At 30.8% G+C, this 6,444-nt stretch overlaps 1 protein-coding gene across 1 annotated transcript in view; it reads right to left on the bottom strand.

Moving 5' to 3' along the window:
* The window catches only part of LOC108754697 (whirlin), a 112,044-nt gene that overhangs the window by 12,054 nt on the left and 93,546 nt on the right, over positions 1 to 6,444 (bottom strand). The window lies entirely within an intron of this gene.

Genomic DNA, 6,444 nt, shown 5'->3' on the forward strand with positions numbered 1-6,444 from the left:
ATCTTTGCAGTGAGAAAAAAGTGTTTGGTATTTGTGACTACAACTGCATAGTAAAATAATTATGGCTAGTATTAAAATTAATAGTATTAAAATTAAGAGCTTCTTTTATAGCTTTTTCTGCTGTAATGTTTGTAATAATAATTATGTCTATAGTATATTAAAAAAATATACACTTGATTCCGAAAACGAATATAAATTATAGTCATTTTTGTAATTAAATTTATTTTATTTTTTTTCTTGTACATGGATTTATAATTGTTATTACGAATTGTAAGTTTAATATATAAAAAAATTAAGTACCTATAATTGGCCAGGAAAACGACTATAATTTATAATCGTTTTTGTGGCCAACTATATATTTCATTTTTTATATAGAATTATAAATTATAATTATCATTACCGCAGTTACAACCATAAACTTAGAGCTAACCATAATTTTTTTACCGTGCAATTACAGTCACAAGTATCGAACACTTTTCTCTCAGTGTGTCATTAACATCAGCATAATTTTCTTTGTAGATTTCTATAAGGATAATTAATAGTTATTATCATTAATTTAATAAAATTGTGTTTTATCTTTTCGTCTCTATTCGTCTCTTTTTTTCCGAATGACAGAATGACGGATAACAGACGTAGGCCGATATTCATCAGTCGGATCTTATATTTAAGACTATCTTAATTACAGTCTTAAGATGTCAAGAACCAATCAAAGAGCCGTATTAGCATCTTAAGACATCACTTAAGACGGTCTTAAAATAAGAATGGATGAATATCTCATACTGACGTCTAATAGAAACTTGACATCACTGATGATGTGCTATCTTTTCGCGTAATTCTACTAATTGGTCTTTTTTTATTTGCTACACTGAGAGAAAAAGATAATTGCAATTACCGTAATTTAATTATAATTTATTTAGTAATTTTCGGTGTCAACTATAGGTATACATTTTTTGTGGAATTATAAATTATAGCGGTACTAACTATAAAAATGGAGTTACTAGTCATAATTATAATACTTTAATATGCAATCACAAAAACACTTCTCTCAGTGCAGCACAATTTGAAAATTGCATTGGATCGAAACAGATGTAAGGTCTGTTTCTCTTTTGAATCATCGGTAAGGTACTTTTGCAGTTCTTTAATGAGATTAATCGTATCGTATTCTCCTCGCCCTCTGAAATTACGAGTAACGAACTCAATCAAACTTATCAAGGAAGTACAAAGGAACTATACACTTTTGCCTCGTATACGTAGTTAGTCTTATTCGCTTTACCTTTAGTTGCGCCTGACTGTTGAGCTAATTTCCTGTCCAAAAACCAATCTCTAGTTTACTCGTCTCGCTTCTTTTATCTTCCTCGGGCAGCCACAGTAATTCTTCGCAAATGTTCAATTTCTCACAACAATTCCGCACGACGTTCTTTGATGTCTCTATTACATTTGTGCATTTCATTCTTCTTATTTGTACGTCATATAAAATGATATTTGGAGCAATGCACTTTTTTAGTTAACGAGATTTATTTTGTTGCGTTAACTCAAAACTCAGAAGAACCCGACGCATTTTTCTGTTTTAAATCTTTATAACTCGAGTCCTAATAAAATTTTTTAGATTGTAATTGCTATTTAGGAATAAAAAGAGTTTCTTTTTTTTTAAATCTAATCGGCGATGGAATGGAATGTTTAGAAAAAAAGATGTCAGAGTCGAAAGTAGAGTTAAAAAGAATGATTCTTGTCTTTATAAATACTGATGAATATTCAGCTAATAAATGATTATACCTCTTTTTTTAAAGAAATAAATTGATATTATTATTTGAATGATTTATATATTTAGTAAAAAAAAGGAGTCATTTAGTCTGTTTGCCTCCACTTTTAATTTCAATTGTTTTTATACATCCCCTGATATTGTCGATTAGATTTTTGGAAAAAGCAATTCTTTAAATATTAATTGCAATATAAAATTTTTTATTAAAATCCAAGGCAAGGATCTAAAAAAGAACAGCATGTAGGAGTCTCTTGCGATTTATACTTGTTTCCACTTTCAACTTTACAAATATTTTTAATAATAATTTTAATTCCTAGAAAAAGATGAAGAGTAAGTTGAACCGAGGTTAAAGTTAATCCATATTGGTTGGAACGTTATGGATTAAATAAACAAGTTTCTGACGTACAATATACCAGTCTCTCTATAGAATCGCGATCATGCGAGAAAAACGATACTTAGAAAGTGCGATATAGTAACCGGACGATCTCTTTGTAAAGTGATCGTGGAACCTACATGATCGACATGCTCGCGTTTATGATCGTTTTGTGCGGGGACGCGTAACGGCGCGCAGGTGGGCCTGATTGTTGCCGTCTTAACTGGAGCACGTCCCCCTAGCTACGAAGGATCGCATGAAACCAGTTATATAAATTGTTTAAGGATCGTTTCATTGTGTCTCACACCATACAATAATTTTCTTAAAAAAAAAAAAAAAACCACATCTTCGTGAAGAGATTAATAACAGAGAAAAAGAAAGTAGAAACCTTTCAAGATCTGCCCAATCGTATCTCGACAAAATTTTTATTTATCACAGTTTAAACATTTTGTATTGCACAAAAATTATTTCTTATAATATTAATAACTAATGATTTTAATAATTTTGACATTAAAGACGAGCTGATAAGAGTCGAAACGTTTGTATATATTTGGAATATTGGTCTTATAACAATTTTCAGTATTAAAATCTAAAATTTGTTATTATTATTGCTACTCTTTGATTTTTAATAATTTTATTTTTTGTAACAGTAAAATAATTTAATGGCGGCAATGAAAGCAATAAATACGGTCGTAATTAGTGCGCTTTAATAATACTATATTAGTATAACTATTACATTATAAATAGTACAAACTATTTAGGTTTGTCGTACGTTTCGGTTTATCTCAAACTATTTTCTGCGATGTCCAATATAAATTTTCTCTTGGTGAATACAATACATTTAGGTACACATAATGAATAAAAATTTCAGTATTTACTATACAAGAGATGAACTTTAGCTTTTCTTGGAAAATATCAAACTGTTTTTCAGTTCTTCAACCAAGTGATCACCATTGTATCCATAGATCACACGAGCAACCAACTCTCAACAATTCAGAACGTAAAAATATGACATAATATTTTAAATTTAATAATGAAAGAATTATATTTGAAATTATACGTATATAAATTTTATATTATTTGATGAAAGTCAAGTGTATAATAATTATTTCATTATTTGAATTTCGAGAGCTCTACAATCTAATATTTTAATGTTTCATTTTTTTACATTGTATAAATAATATAAATATTCTCTTTCTATCGCAAGCAAAAAAAAATCCTATTAATCTTTTCACACACAAAAGACATATTAAAACAAATATATCAGATATTCGATCAGCAAAAAATTAATAATATATCTAAAATTAACAGAGACAAAGATGTGTGTAAAACAATTATATAAACAATTTACCAATAGAGATAAGTCTATTAATAACTGCTTCTTCGCCTCATGTCAGATTTATTTTCATTAGAATCATTTTTATTTTAATTGAAAGCGATAAACTATGAAATAAACGTAACGTGCAAAAATAATTTAGTATTTTTAGAATTAATATTTCAATTGCCAACTTCAGCCGGCGACTTGTCGTTCTAAATTCAAATCACGTATTTTCGTGGTCACCCAGTAACCTTAGTCGGCAGCAGGAAATAATAATCATTGTCGATTATTAATGGGACCTCCATCGTCGCCGGCGCGTCGCACCGTACCGGAGAAAGTTTCGGGACGACGTTCCGTTATGTACGCGGAACGAGGATCACGTAGAACAAACGCGGAGTCTCGGGTGGGCCCCGAACCGGAGCCCCAAGGAGGTAGACCGGTGTTTTACGATTTTGCGATGTAGGTCAATTGTCGTGGCGTTCAATGATTCCGCGGTGTCGATCGGAGTCGATCAGAGGTTTCGTTCTTGGAAAAGTCGGGAGTTGGCTGGGAACAACCGGTCGTTCCTGTTCTTTTCGTCCAGGAACTGATGGAACACGATATTCCTCTGTTAGTCGTGATATTTATCGGACAAGCACAACGACACGATCGTCACAAAAAGCTTCGTTGCTCGCCGCGTCTTAATTTACTAGCAGTAATTAATAAAAAATATGTATATTATAAAATGTTAATTAGATTGCATAAGCTGATAAAAAGTGAAGCTCAATAAATAGTTAAATTTGTTTATTTCTGTTGATCTCTCACCCGAGATTCGATGGAAGATATAAAATTTTCCAATATTAATAAAACATAGAGTTGTGAGAAAATAAAACAGGATCTTTTAAAGTAACACGTTATGCATTTAATGCAATTATCTCGAAAGCGAAGATTATTGCGTGAGTAATGATAAATTTGCAAGAGAGATAAATTGCATTAGAAATCAATTTATTTATTTATTTATTTTATTCAGTTTTTTTTCGTTGATCTCGATTTAACAGATAAGATTTGAGATTTTCTGATATAAATAAAATATAAAATTGTCATCAAGAAAATAAAACAAAATATAAAACCTTTTATAATTACCTTATAGTTACTCTTTATGCGTTTAATGCAATTATCTCGGAAGCGGAGATTTTTCTTTTTGGGAACGGCAATAATCTTCGCTTTCAAGATAATTGCATTAAAAATAAATTAATTTATTTCTGTTTTTTAATTTTTTTAAATTGCTGCTAATCTCGATTTAACAGATAAGACTTGGAATTTTCTATATATAAATAAAGCATGGAATTACAAGAAAAAAACAAAGCATAGAATCTTTTAAATAATACATGCGCTTTTAATGCAATTATTTTGAAAGTAAACATTTTCGCAGGGGTGGCACAATCTTCCTTTTCAAGATAATTGCATTAGAATCAAACTAGTCCTTTTGTTAGATTTTTCAAAATTTCTCAATTTGACGAATAATAGCTTTTCTAAATTTTGTGATTTGACGAAAAATAGCTGGAACTTTTTGATATAAATAAAACATAAAACAATAAAAATAGAATGTCGTCAGAATGTCCATTTGAAAATACAGGTTATTATTTTTGAGTCACGCAACGGTCGCGCTTAACTCATCCGTCTGTGGATCGTTCCGACCGGCAAGCGAACTCATGGATCACGTCGATCTCCATGCGTAGGTGTCACTCACGAACTGGTTTGAAGAGTGGCGCAATACGTGTGCGGGTTCGATGAACCTAACGCTCGTATTATACTCTTGTGCGCGTAACAATTTTTCATATTAATTGCATCGCATTTGAATCCTGTCCTCATGTCACTAACACGTGACGTCCGCTCACATTGCTCCGAAATGCACATAGAAAGGACAATTTTGCCGAAGCATCTAAAAATTTCGATATATAGTACTGAAAAAAAGATCTGGTTGAAAATGGACAAATCAGAAGATTCTAATTATATCAGAATTCTAGTTATATATTTAGAATTCTAATACATTTAACCAGAAAATTCTGATTCGTCTATTTTCAACTAGATACTCTTCTCAGTGTTGTTGATTTGAAAATAACTTTATTGAACTAACAAAATAATTATGCAGGAAGCTCAAGCATGTTAAACTCAAGCGAAGTTTTAACGTTCTAGCAACCAGCTTGAGTCCTACATAATTATTTTGATAGCCCAACAAAATAACTTATACAGACCCGCAAGGAACGTCCAGATGATATCCATATTCTTTGAACATTCCAAGAATATTCCTAAAACATTTTTCAGATAAAATATGTTGTAAGGTATTTTTGAGTCTGTAGTTAGCTAAATTTTTAGATACTTCAACTTCTTTTCAAAACCGTTCTTTTCATGCAGAACATAAACGATCGGAAAATTTTTATATCTTTACAAAAGTTAAAATTCTGTACTGGGAAAAACGTATAGTTGGATTGATTGGAATTCTGATTGAAATTGAGCGAATCAGAATTTTTTGGTTAAATCAACTGGAATTCTAATTGAGATAACTGGAATTCTGATTGATATAATCAGAACTGGTTCGTTTATTTTTAACCGGATATTTTTCTCAATGTGTCAACACACTAAAGGTTTGATATTCCAGCAGCCAACTCTTAAACATTCCACATAATTATTTTTATAATCCAACAAAATTACTACGCATCACATTTTATCACGAGAGATATCCTGGGAACATCTTTAAGACGTTCAGACTTTCAAGGAACGTCCTAAAGACAAACATCCTAAGGATGTTTCCAGGATGTATTTTGAATAAAATGCACTGCATTGAAAGAAAAGATTGGCTGCCGCAACAACGAATTTTTGATTGTTTATTTAAAATTAAAAATGTTATGCCATATTTTAACATTTAATCTGCTGCAGCAGCCAATTTTTTTCTTTCACATTCTCTTTAGCTTTGTATCTAGCTAAATCTTGAACACTTTAGCAAAACCGTTCTTT

The sequence above is a fragment of the Trachymyrmex septentrionalis genome, unplaced genomic scaffold (genome assembly GCF_001594115.1).
Source record: "Trachymyrmex septentrionalis isolate Tsep2-gDNA-1 unplaced genomic scaffold, Tsep1.0 scaffold119, whole genome shotgun sequence".
NCBI lineage: Eukaryota > Metazoa > Arthropoda > Insecta > Hymenoptera > Formicidae > Trachymyrmex > Trachymyrmex septentrionalis.